Source organism: Centruroides sculpturatus, unplaced genomic scaffold (genome assembly GCF_000671375.1).
Source record: "Centruroides sculpturatus isolate CEXI.00-Female unplaced genomic scaffold, Cexi_2.0 scaffold38, whole genome shotgun sequence".
Classification (NCBI taxonomy): domain Eukaryota; kingdom Metazoa; phylum Arthropoda; class Arachnida; order Scorpiones; family Buthidae; genus Centruroides; species Centruroides sculpturatus.
In genome coordinates this window covers 1120600-1135490 of record NW_019384306.1, presented here as the reverse complement: position 1 = coordinate 1135490, position 14891 = coordinate 1120600, and the positions used below count along the sequence as shown (strand labels likewise).

Below are 14891 nucleotides of genomic sequence, written 5' to 3'. Positions count from 1 at the left end.
GTTGGAAGTTTTTTTTTTTTTTATATTTTGTGTAAAAATCTTATTTTATTAATTATAATGTTTAGAGATGTGAATGCCTGTTATAAAATCCGGTATTTAATTTGATTGTTTGCATGATTAATTTGTAGTTAAAAGAACCTTTAACTCAATGTTGCACTTCAGCTTTTAAAATATTGTCGTCATTGCCGGAAAGTGATATATTCAAAGTAAGTTTGCAAAATAATGCTTTATTCTTTTGACCTGGATATGATTATAACATTTTCAATTCTCTTTTCTAAAACTTTTTATTACAGAAGTTATATAACCGAATAGCACAAGTAAAGTTTAAATTTATTAAAATTGCATATATAAAACATTATATATAATCTAATTTTGTTGTTAACCCCAACAAGATTTTATTAACAGGTATGGATGAGAGCTTTAAAATAATTTTATTTATAATACTTAATTCGAAATTAAGTTTTTAATGTTATTTTTTTAGTTAAGTGTTATTAACTTAATTTGAATTAATTATTGTATTAAAATTTAAAATGTATTAAATAAATTTTCTTAAAACATCTTTTATTGGAAGTAAAGGCTACGTGGTATATGTTTATAATTATCACTGATAATTGAATTAAGGTCCCAAGTATTAAACCGCGTGAACTATTTCTTTCTTAAAATTTCGTAATTATAATTCGTAAATAAGATATAAATCCAAATATATAATTATAAATATAATTTAGACTATCATCATGAAGTCCCTAACATATGCTCTAGTTTCTAAATTCATTTATGTGTTTTATGTAAAAAAATTATTAAAATTAATATAAAAATTTGGTAATATTTAAATATTATTAAATTGTTTTGCATTTGATAAAAATTTCAATAATCTTGAACTTTTTAAAATAATTTAATGAAAAATCTGTATGTTATAATATGTTTTATAGGCTTTAAGATAATTATTTAATAATAAAATATAACAAACAAATAACTAATTATTATAATTTTGGTTAGCAACATTTCATTTTAATAAGTATTAAACTGCTTAGTCCAAAATGTTTATTAATGACTTTTCTTTCACATATTTGTTGAGTGAAATGAGTTGAATGAATCATTGCTTTAAACATTTAAATTAGTATAATTAAATATAAAATTTCCGACACATTCGTCAATAAATAAACTTTAGAACTATGATTTCTCCGTTAATTGCTGATCTTTGTTCGAGTTTTATTGCATACTAAACATTAACTCAATTTAATTGTTTGTTTCATTACAATAGATTGACACATATTTTGAAATATCCAAATTACTTTTTTACTCTAATGTAGGCTATATCCATTATATATGTGTGTTTGTAGGTGTGTTTGTGTGTGTTTTATACATATATTTTTATACATTTAAAGTAAGAAAATAACGAATTCCTATTAAGGTATCGAGACGAGAAAAAGTGCAAGCTAAACACTTATCCATGTATATCACTCGCGATTATTCAATTACGTAACATTTCATTATTAGTATTCAAATTATTGTTTTAATGTAATGCAAACAGCTCACATAATCGAATGTTACTCGATCCTACATTCAAATACATTCCCTGTATTAAACACGTTTCATTTAGACATTGCGATTTTTTGAAAACTGTAATTGCTACCTAAAAAATTAGTGATTGCTCTCTCTCTAAATATTTTCGTATTAATAGAATCACCTAAATATTGATTTACTATAGGGTAAATCGGGATAAAATAAATCACAAACTAGCAATAAACTGTAAAATTACCTTTAATATTTGTCATTAAACGAACGTAAAGAGATTTTTGACAAATTTGTTGTAAATAGGCCCTAATGTGCCGGCTAGTCTACAACTTAAAATGATTTTTTTTTGTAATGTATTGCGTATAGGATGAAATTGATCATTACAATTTATAAAAATTTATTCACAGAAGCTATGTGAACACGATAATAAAATTAATGACTATCTGTTATTATGTTCTTTTCATTTCATTTTAACTTGTCATTTTACATTGTAAATGCATTAGAACATTTTTTTTTCAAGAATAAAGTTAGTCTAATATTAGGGTTTTATTACAACTGGATTATATGAGGCTGGTCTCAAATTATACCCATTAATTTATGGGAAAAATCTCATGCACAATGGGATCTGGCCAGGGCAGTATGAATAACTAGTTTCTCTGAGGGCAGTATGAATAACCAGTTTCTCTGAGGGCAGTATGAATAACTAGTTCCATTTAAGAGGAACAAGAACCCTAGAATAGTTTAGTTATACGGTAATGGTAAGAAACAAGGCTGTTATTTTTATTGCTGCCTCTTTCTGCTTTTTGAGCACAAAGAAAGTTTTTCGTCTTTTGTTGAAATATATAACGTTTTGAAGAAAAGAATAAATAAAATAAATAACTTTAGTTTTTACTTATTTCTTCATTTTATAAGGATGAAGCGATCGTAGATAGTCCGCAAAAAGATAGAGAAATTTTCACTTGACGCTTTTTACTTATTATATGACACATATTATCTTAATTGAAATGATAGATAAAAAAGAAAATCGAGTTGTTATAGATTTTTATAACTTTTATTGAAGTTATAAAATTAAAAGTTCATTACAAGCAAATTTAATGTGTGTTGAAATTCAAACAAGATTCGAATTTTAATATTATGATCACATAATTTTAATTTTAATAAATTTATGTAACATGGAAGAAATTGAAACACATTCATTTTTACTCCATATCTAATGAGATAGGTTAGAAAACTTTAAAATTAGTATTGGTTGACGATTTAATTCCGTCATATCCATCTTCAAGTAGTTATAGATAAATTTAATTAATGTAGTGTTATCAAAGATAGATTTAAAAAAAGAATTAAGTTATCGAAAGTTCTTATCTTGACTAAGTTTTTCATATATCAGTGACTGCATTCGGTATAGCGAGAGAAAATTCTACGTTCATTGATTCAATGCCAGTTTCCTTTCTTCCTCTAAAAATTAAACTCTTTAAAGAAGGTAAAACAAAAAAGTAACGAAAAAGAATATCAAAATATCAAACGAACTAATAATAAAAATATAAACAAAAGTACAGTGGAAACAGCAGATATTACAACAAACTAAACAAATGAATATTGATTTCATAAGTATTTTTTTAATTGTTATATAAACAAACGGTAAATAATTTTAAAAGAATCATCATTTATTTCAAATCTCATTTTTAATATTTGTTAAAATCATAATTTAGATATTATTTGTCATATTCACTTGAACTTCTGTCCAGGAGAAGAAAGATCTTTCTAACATTGCATGAGTGTACGCATGTCCCATGGTTACAACCTCCGAAAGGAATCAATAGACATTTAGCACAACATTAAAAAATCTCTAACTGTAATGATAAAGACAGCATTGCAGAATGTAATACAAAAATGTAAGGTATAAACCTTACATTTTTGGTAAAAATTAAGGTATAAAAATGTAAGGTACAGAATTGCTCGTGAGAATAAGACATTTCTGCTGTACTCTATCACTTAGTAGACTACATTATATTTACTCTTAAAGAGACATTAGCATCGTTTGTCGCAAGATAATTCTTGAAGATCGTTTTCTTGATTTTGCATCATGATCTGATATTTGAAAAATTTACACATTTCCGCTGAATTCGGTGCGATTGTCATATGTCACTTATGTTGAATAATTCATCTATATTTTACAAAATGCATTAATTTATTATTACCGTGGCATGCATTTTAAAAATAAATCAATCTTATGTCTCTGCTTAGATTTTTATTCATTGGTTATTTTAGAGTTGGAACAAGCAAGCACCACATGCATACATTCGGGCAATACTGAAAAGATACATTTTACCCTTGGACAAATTGTTAAGTTGCCAGCAGGTATACTTATATTTTCGTTTTAGAAACACTTGCAATCAGACTTTATTTTATAAATTAATTTAAGTAATGTAAATTTAACTATCAGAAGGTTATTTTTAAATTTTACATTCTTAACGTAAGAATTCAGAGTATACGTGTATTTAATGATTAATAGTGACAAATCCTTTTGTTTTTTTAGTGATTTCATTTGTTGTTTTAAAAGAAAATAAATCACTGATTAGTAATAAGTGACAAGTTTATTGTAATCTACGCAGTGATTCAGTTTTTCCACTGCTAATAATCATCAATTTTTAAATTGTGTTCACATTCCAGTTATAAATTATTATTATTATTATTATTATTTTAATTCATTCCATTTTCTTTTGTTTATTTTAGCCTAACTTTAGAGGCAGCAACATAAAGGATTGTAAAAGAACATTTATAGTTTTACTTTAGACTAAAACTTAATATTTTTCATTGATAATTGGGAAAATATGAATTTTCTATAATAATCCTTTATGCTGCATCTAAATCTAGGCTAAAATAAACAAAATGAAATGGAACGCCTTACGATTTTATAACAGGAAAAAAATTATAATTATTCATTTAAGATTGGTACATTTTTAAGATTATATTTTAAAAACTCAATTCTCAAACAAAAAGATAGAAAAAATTTACTCTCTAGAAAACTTATTAAATCTATCGAAAAATAATAGAATTTATTCGTTGCTTGAATAATAATATTTATATCTTTAATAAATAATAAAAATATAATGTAATTCCGTAAATCTGGTACATAACTTGCATAAAGGTGTGAGATAGATAACTGTAACAGCTGAATATTACTGGTGTATATGCTTGTACTGTACATTTTGTACATTATCTAAAATGTTTAAAGTATTGAAAACATAAAGAGAAGGATATTATATTATATTGTCATTTTCATTTATAAAAATTTTTATAATTTTCTCTTAAAAGAGTTTAATTTTTTTATTTACAAGATAAGAAAAAAAAATTGTAGTAATGTGTAAAGGTTGTAGGAATAAGCAATTATTTCATTTATATTGACTTTAAAACTAAATTTCTCATTGGTTAATGGCTGAAAAATTTTAATTTAATTAAGAGGGAAAGAAAATTGTCTGACATATCAGCTGTAATGTAGAACAAAATTAGACTGTTGGGAAGGAGCTGTTTTTTGTGGTTACAAATTAACGAAATAGCTGATTATTTTTCTTATCACCAAAAAACTAAAGTACATTGTCTCATAAAAAATCTTGAAAATTCCATAATAAAACGCCAGAAAACTTCTACAAAGCTTAGTATGGCTATTTTTCTATCAGTTACCTTTGCTTATTCTTATTATATATATATTAATATAAGTAATTATATTAAGAAATGGATGACTGAATATTAGTGCTAAAACACTCAAAATCCACATCATTATTGAAAAATTAAATAAATCCGTTGCACCAAATCATACGCTGGTTTTAAATTTTTTAGAATAAAAAATTTTTTAAAAATTTTTTGTTCTGTTTCGAATATAGAAAATTGTTCCATAGCAGTTAATGAATTGATACGAAAACTAATCTGTGAGAGTTATGATAGCATTCTCCCTATAATGGCTAAATGATCAATAGATATAAAATACTAAATTGTTGCAAATATTTCGATAGTATAAACTGTAGTATCGAATTGAGGCGATGAAGCACATAATCGTAACAGTTAATCAAAGAAACCAACTAAATACTCAAGTTATTTCTAGAAGATTGCCCGGAATTCCGAAACATTGTATCAGTGATCAAAGCCAAAAATCATTCTAAACAGTGATTTCTGGAAATGGATTATTTGTTGACAAAATACATAAACTATATATTTCTAAATTCAAAATTGTACGTATAATGTTAATTTTCCAGTGACACATCGACATGAAAGTCGAAAGAACAAGAGTTCAATATCCATTTTTAAGATTAAACAACATCCATTCTATTTAAAGAAACAATATGTTTAGGATCGTGTCAATTACCAAAATAATTCTTTAATTTTTTATCCATTCCATAGTCCAGAACTAAATTTTATTCAAAAAATTTTGCAAAGGAAAAATAATTTCTTCAGTGGAAAAAACTGCATAAACCATTAAGAACTCTAAACAATGTTTCGAAAGTATTTTAGATTCAGCTTGTACGATCGACTACAAAAAATAAAGTAATTTCAATTCAATATAACTTTTATTGCAAATAAGGCTGTCTACTACTTTCGTACAGTTTGCTATTTCTTGCACATTTCTTTTGTTTTGTATTTGCTTTTATAAAATTGCTATTAAACATTATTCATGGCAATAAAAAACTTTGTAATTAAAATACTATTATTCATTCTTAATAATTTTTTAAACGCCATTAAATATAAATGGTAATCAAATATTTATAATTTATATTAAAATGAATAATAATTTTCAATTTTATTATGTATTTGTAGTTTCCGCTATGATCACCGCATTTGGTATCGTTCTGTTAATTTTGTGTATTAATACTTGCAATTCAAATTGTAACGCCTGTGGACCTCAATGTAGAGAAGCATGTGGAACATCTAATTTTGCTCTCTGTTGCTATCATAATAACAGAAAGACATCTAAACATTTCTTTTTTCAAGAAACAAGAAAAAGAAAAATAGATATGAAGAATTTTCATAAAGGTTTAGATTGAAAAAGAAGTATTGAAAATAACATCGAGAATATAAATGTGAATATAGAGCATTGATTAGTGGTCGGTTATTGTAATGTTTTTAATTTTTTTGAATAAAAAAGATAATATAAAAATAATACTAAAAACGAATATATTTTATTTCTTTAAATGTAAAAATAAAACGGAATATTTAACGAAACTTAAATATTACTGAGGTATGTAATAAATGAAAACTCAAAGAAAATACATATAAAGTAAACAATGATTTATTATTAACTAATATTTAAATTTGTATAATACTCTACTGTAAAATTTCGTATTTTCTCACAACCATTTTATTTCTTAACTTGATTATTCTCGTACTATTTTAATTTTATACATCAATTTAAGACCTTTTATGGTTACTTTATAGGAAAGATTATATTCCCATTTTATTTATTTACAACCATTTACTAATAAGTTATATGCTGTTATCGATACAAAAACAGTCTTTCACACAAAACATAAATGTTGTTAATTAAATTTGTAGGTAGATTTCTTTAAGAAATTTTGTGCTATTGATGCTGGTCTTATATCAAACAAAAATTCAAAATATTTCAAATCTAATCTAGTATTTTTAGTAGTGTTGTAACGAATAGTATATTCGGCCTCAGGCCGAATACCGAATATTCGGCCAGGAGCGTGGCCGAATAGCCGAATATTCGGCCAGGAGCGTGGCCGAATAGCCGAATATTCGGCCAAACTATTCGGCTCGATTATCGCACGTACGAAAATTGGCGCGCAAACCGCATTATGGCAACGACCCGCTCTCTATTGGAACGCTGTCACTACGCTTTGCCAATCGCGTTAATTCTTGACAGTTGAAACGGACAGACATGAGCGTTATGGCACACACACACACAATCTTTTATTTAGGTACATATAAAACGTACAGTACATTTCCGGTACCGCATAGGCATAACTGGATAAGCGTCATGGCAGTATGTGATAAGTGATGATATCAAATGTGGATGACAATGAAATGTCCTACACGTGTAAATAACGGAGAAAGAACAGAGAAGGACCGCGAAGTGAAAATGTGAAAATAAATATCAAATTGAGTCGATAACTTAATCGAACGAGTCGAAGTAGCTTATTGCCGCGAAATTCGCGGCCGTCAATGCCAAACAATTGTTGTCACAGACTTCGGAAAGCTAAATGCTTGTAAGGAAAGTCACTTAGCGTGCACGGGCGAAAGTCTGGGGCCGTTCGAGCTATAAGCTGTCTAGAATCTGTGAAATCATAACTGTGACTTATATCGACGTCAGAACGGAGAAAACGAGAAAAGAGACAGATAGTCTCTTTTCTCCGTTATCACCAGGCTGAGTCACGTAATTGTAAAATGGGAACTCTACGATGGAAAAGTGACGAATCGAAAGTATCATGAGCGAGTATTATGAGATTAGAGCGATANGTGTATTAGTATATCCCATATAATTAGTATATTAGTACTGTATATCGTTAACCTACTTCGCGTTGAATTTTCATCGATGTTAAGCCTAACAAATTTTTTTTTTTTTAAATAATCGTCGCTATTGTATCGTTAAAAATTATTTTTAAATTATTTTATTACTCACAAAACAAACAACCACTCATAATTAGAAAATTAAGTCGTTTAAATACTGGCCTCCCTTTCATGGTCGAGCCAATGTTGCCAGCTAAAACACGCAAAAATTTAACAAAAATAATATTAAAGTAGCCAAGACATAGCCAAATATTGTAGCGCCGCATCACTAGCGGACATTTGAAATTTGCCGACTAGAACGGTCGGTTAACCGATGCTCCACTGTACTACTATGTGCTGTGAAATTATAAATTCAGAAAAACAATATTAAAAAGTTTAAATTAGTTAATGAATTTAAATTAGTGTTGTAACGAATAGTATATTCGGCCTCAGACCGAATACCGAATATTCGGCCAGGAGCGTGGCCGAATAGCCCAATATTCGGCCAAACTATTCGGCCAAACTATTCGGCTCAATTATCGCACGTACGAAAATTGGCGCGCAAACCGCATTATGGCAACGACCCGCTCTCTATTGGCTCGCTGTCACTACGCTTCGCCAATCGCGTTAATTCTTGACAGTTGAAACGGACAGACATGAACGTCATGGCACACACACACACAATCTTTTATTTAGGTACATATAAAACGTACAGTACATTTCCGGTACCGCATAGGCATAACCGGATAAGCGTCATGGCAGTATGTGATAAGTGATGATATCAAATGTGGATGACAATGAAATGTCCTACACGTGTAAATAACGGAGAAAGAACAGAGAAGGACCGCGAAGTGAAAATGTGAAAATAAATATCAAATTGAGTCGATAAGCATATAAGATCCTGATCTGATCTGCTCTTTCATGCTTTATAAGTGTTTAACGTAAATTTCCTGTTGCCATTGTGTACAGAAACATTCGTATTACCGAATGCATTTAGGACTAGTCCACTAGGTTTACTTATATTGCTCATAATTCAATAATTTAATGGCAAAATTTAATTTAAATTTAATAATTTGAATGATTTTTATTATATAATGCTGACTTAACTATATCTATACTACATGCTAATTGTACCATTTATAAAATTTATAAAATAGTATTAATGAAATTGTCGCAATGAAAGTAGTGCAAAAATCCAAGTATAATTAAGTCTCATTCTGCTGAAGAAAGGTAATGACATCCAAAAATGAAAATAACTGATATGTATGCAAAAAACTTATTCATATTTTCTGTAATTGACAATTCATAAATAATGCTTAACATTAATACTACAAGAATTGAGTGTTACGGGTGAGACGAACTTTTCTGCAAATGTGAAAAACATTTTGCAGCTGACGGTTCATAACACATATCAATGTTATCTAGTTAAATGATGACTGAAAACAAGACAGAAACACTGTCCACTGTCGATCTCAAGTTAAAATAGGCCAATCATCTTAATTTTACCGCGTGACTATTTAGCCAACTTTTGGCATCGGTTTTTTAAACGATATTTCCAATAAATAACTTATTTTTTGGAAACAATTATTCAATATACCTCGTAAGCTTTTCAAGTAATCAGTTTGTCCAAAATATAAAAAACAAATTGTTATAAGGCATTCATTTAGGATATACTCACAGAATAATGAATTTGTCGTATTAATTAGGCCTATGTTTTAATTAAATCAATTTTTTACGAACATTAATATTAAAATAATTTATCTTTATATTTTCTCAGCTAATGTTTATAAATAATTTATAATTATGTATAAATATTCATATAACTCATGTAGCCTAATTTATTTGTATTTACGTGTAAGCTTGCCATACATCTGGGATTAGAAAGAATGTTTTTATAAAGTGTCTGATTCTACTGAAGAAAGGAAATACTGTACATCCTAAAAATGGAAATTGATAGTTCAGACTGTCTAGTCTTGACTATATTTGGTAAATTCGCACAAGCGAATATTCTTAATAAAAGTAACTTTTCTGTATTTCCGATAAACAATTAACGAATATTTACAAAATTGGTAGACTTAAGAAGAATATTTCGATATTCGTTATGTTTGACAGGCGTATGGTTTCAGACTATCCGATAATAACGAATTCAACTAATAGAATTCGTCGTATAAAAGTATTAACATTGGCTACGTTTTGCAAATAGAACAGTTCTGGAGCAGCAGAGTATTTTTCTGCTCCAGAACTGTTCTGTTTGCAAAACGTAGCCAATGTTCTCTAAATAAACGCTCCTTGGAAACGTGTTTATGGTATTGACATCATATTTGGTAAAAGACTTTATTTATTCTATCTTCGGTAGCTATAAGTAATCAAAGATGACTGCACTTGCAAATCAAGTGAAGTAGACGTTATTTACAAATATGATGGTGCGCATTATACTATTACTCCATGCACACACGTAGCTGTCGGCAACAGAAAACAGATATGTGCATTAATTAATAATTAATCTGATTTCCCCTTTAACTTTGGGGCCCGTCCCACTTAAAAAATTATTGAGGGATAAACGAGTTCCAGCCTTCCAGCCCATTTCAGTTGGCGCATAAACTTGACCTACAAAAACTATGAAATCTTTCTTTCTTGCTCAGTAAATATACTTCCAGGGATTTTATAAATCGATAATACAGATGAACAAGACAATAAATATATTTATAAACTGGCAAAATAATTCAAGATTGTACTGAAATGAAGTAAAAATGTCTTCAATTTTCGTCCTTGTTTGCATCCCAAGATTTTAATATATTCTTCAATTACTTTGTGAATTTTTCAGTAGTAGACTACAGAATTATTAGACGCGAAATTGTTTAGTATTTAAAATTTAATTAATCATATGAATCGTTAGAAATAGTCTGTAATAGAATTAATCGATAAGGACAAGTTAATATCTCATAAAAAAACGATGTAAAATGTTTCCATTAAAGGTAAAGAAAGCCTTGATAATTTTAAAACGAAAACCGTTTTATCAAGGACAGTAACTTAATGCCAATGTTTTTCTTTTTGCATTTGAAATTATTATTACTAAATGTATTTCGGCAATACCCATATACTTTCAATTAATTATTATCTGTCTGTAAACGACATTCTGACAGACACGAATTTAGTTTATACTTTTCCATTAAATTCGCGATTTTGAAGCAATTCGCCTTGCAAATGAACTAATTACTTTTCTTTAGTCAAAAACATTATTCGCGATAGATCATTCGATATATCAAGCCGTTAGATTGAGCCAATTATAAGAAATCGATAAATTTTCGATATATTATATTACCAGTAAAAAATTCGATACATTTGGTGGGTTTTCAATCATCCGATTGTAATTACATTCCCGGCTGTAATCGATTATAGAAATAAGAAAAGTATGGTGTCTGGTCAAATTTTTGTCCCGCCCCGTCTTTTTTTTTTTTTCTTTTCTTTTTGCATTTCTGGACGTTCTATCATTCCATATTACGAAGGCAGTGAAGTATTATGCTATAATATTAAGGATTGAATATCAGTGTTGAAATAAAATAATTGCATGTTTATCAACATATAATTTATAAGTATGATCTACGATAAAGATATTCATCTATTCAACTGAGTCATGCATTACAAAACTGTTGGTTATTAAAAATTTGTGTAGATGAAAAAAATTTTTGGCATATTAAGTTTGATGTTTGTATTTTTGTTTATTAAGAAAAACTATTAATATCTGTATTCTTTCAAACTAAATTCTTAAAATCTGTTGCATCCAGTTTATTCCGAGCTATTAACTGACATCCGAATCCACCTTTATACGCACCACTTGATTTTCTATTGTTACGTTAATAAGAAATGTTAATTAATAATATACAAGAGACCCCCTACAACACTGTTGATTATTCCCTGAGTATATGAATTCCATGTTGTACGAGTCATTAAGATTTTACAAATACGTGTAAAATCTTAATGACTCACGTATTTGTAAAATCTAAGTGACTCATACAACATGGAATTCATGTAAAACGGAATAATCAACAGTGTTATAGAGGGGTCGACTGGTAATTGCACCAATTGTCAAATCGAATTGTTTCTTTAAAGGGATTGTTGTTAGATGCGAAGATTTTCAAAGCGAAATATATTTGATAAAATGGGTATTCAAAGTAAGTTACATTATCTAATTATGTACGTAATTACATTAATTATTTAACAGCATGTTCATAATGTAAATATAAACAATGCTTTTATGATAATGTTTTAACAAAAAGCTTAAAACATGAGTGAAATTTTTATATACTAAATTATGATGAGGATCGTTGATATTATATCTCCTTTCAAAGGAATGTCTAAATAAAAAATTCCATTAATAACAATTAAGTTATAAATGAAATCCTTGTTCGTTTTCAACGGAGAATGGCGCGATGTTTTCTTTTCTTTTTATTAATGCAGGTATACTAAACAAAAATATTAAAAATAATCATTGAAACAAATTTTTCAAAATAGTATAAAAATCTAAAAAATAAGTTATCAAAAGTTCATTTTCTATATTTTTATACATGACATGTTATTTATAACTGTATGTGTTAGGTGCAAAACGTTATAAGTTACACAAAGAGAAATTTAACAAATATCATATTAAAACAAATTAAGAAATTAATATTTTAAAATAAAAATCAGGTTTGCTATAAACTGGCTTTTTATTATTAATTTAAACATATTAATTTCAGGAATTGTTTACAGATTTAAATGTGACATTTCTTAATTTTTTTTATTTGGCTTATAACCTTTCTCACCAATGTGAGACCTGAAGGGCCCCTGGGCTAAAATAGTGATTTTATTAATAATGTTAATATTTTGTTATAAAATATTATTTCGTTTGGATGAGAAAAATGACGTTTTAGAGTGGGAAAAATAGATAACAGATGTTACTTCCTTTCACAGAAGTTAGAACATCCTCTGTTTTTCCCTTATCTGCGAAAACTCTCGCTTTAATGGGAAATGTTTACCCCTCACATATCCCCCTTTCCATCCGTTCTCACGGAGGAATCTTTGCATGATGATTGGTCGTAAATCGTGACACATAGAGGAAATTTGTCTGAATTCGGGGAGTTCAGCGACATAGCTGGAAGTGTCCAAACTCCACACATTTTCCTCCTGATGACTAACGCCCTTAGACGAGTCACATAGAATAATTCCAGAGTTAGCACTTAGAAGTTATACTTTGATTTTGTGCACCCAACTATCTCCCATGGAAAGAAGGAAATGAACTTTATCTCCAAAGTTCTTTTGCCTACAGAGAAGAAGACGAACGACAACTAAAACAGGTTGTATGTTTCTAACGATTTTGTGAGCTCTCTCTCTCGATCGCGAATCGGGTATAGTATAAGTCCATATATCTCTCGATTTATATCATTCTTTCATTTGATATTTTGTATTACTTTATATTTTCTTATGTTTTATTAAATTTATTGTTATTTAATTTATAATTAAAATGTCACTTAATTTGAGTCCGAATCAGATCTCATACGCGTGTTTGTCCGCGGAATTTAATTGACAAACTGGTGTCGGGAACCTGACGTAGGAAGGTGATTTCGCCATCGCCAACCTCCACCTTAAATATTCGGCTTAACAAAAGACCCTCCGCCACTCGTTTCCCTACGTTTGGGAAAAGCCGTTCTTTGGACGACCGAGAACTGTTCTCACCGACTAGCTGCCTAGTATGTGATACAGGCGTAACAACCTACCCTGTACCCCAGGCTGATCTCACACCAAACATAAATATGTTATTAGCTTGTTAGATAAATAAATAAATCAATTAATGTTTGTTCAAAGGTTTTCAGTGTTTAAATATTGTAAGAGTTTCGTCATCTGAAAATGACTATACTTTTGTTTATGCTTATGAGGTGAGTGTATCAAGAAATTAAAATTTATGTCTCATATAATGTAAGAATAAATAATGTTCAAAAAAAATATAAACTTAGTTTGTTAGAAAAGCCAAAAATGTAGATATAACGAATAATTAATAAGCACCTTAAGTTTACTCTGTATTTTAATTTTCTGACAATTTTTTATTTATTTTTTAAATAATATTAAGCTTATTGTAATAATAATGACATGGAAATTTGACAGAACACATTCAATAAATTCTAAAAATATATTACACTAAGAAGTCAAACAAAATTAATTTCTAACATATAGCCTATCTTTATTCCTTATGGAGAAGTTTTTTACGAAACCAAACAAACGAACTTGAAAATATTCAATTTAGTAATTACAATTTTATATTATTTGGAAATCGAATGCATATATGTGATATTTCAGTAATTGTATCATATATATTTTAACATTTTTTCAAAGTATTGATGAGGAATGTGATAAAAGAAATCCACAAAATACAGTAGAGCATCGATTATCCGACTCAATTGGGATCTCAGGTTGGTCGGATAACTGAAAAAATCGGATAACCGAAAAGAATAAAAAAATACAGTACATTATTAGTGTAGTGTATTAGTATATCCCATATAATTAGTATATTAGTACTGTATATCGTTAACCTACTTCGCGTTGAATTTTCATCGATGTTAAGCCTAACAAATTTTTTTTTTTAAATAATCGTCGCTATTGTATCGTTAAAAATTATTTTTAAATTATTTTATTACTCACAAAACAAACAACCACTCATAATTAGAAAATTAAGTCTCGTTTAAATACTGGCCTCCCTTTCATGGTCGAGCCAATGTTGCCAGCTAAAACACGCAAAAATTTAACAAAAATAATATTAAAGTAGCCAAGACATAGCCAAATATTGTAGCGCCGCATCACTAGCGGACATTTGAAATTTGCCGACTAGAACGGTCGGTTAACCGATG

At 28.4% G+C, this 14891-nt stretch overlaps 1 long non-coding RNA gene across 1 annotated transcript; it reads left to right on the top strand.

Moving 5' to 3' along the window:
- Nucleotides 1–6345, top strand: LOC111619368. The gene is made up of 3 exons (XR_002755734.1): nucleotides 1–206; nucleotides 294–405; nucleotides 6325–6345. It is a non-coding gene; the product is annotated as an uncharacterized LOC111619368 (long non-coding RNA).
- Nucleotides 6346–14891: the final 8546 nt, after the last annotated feature.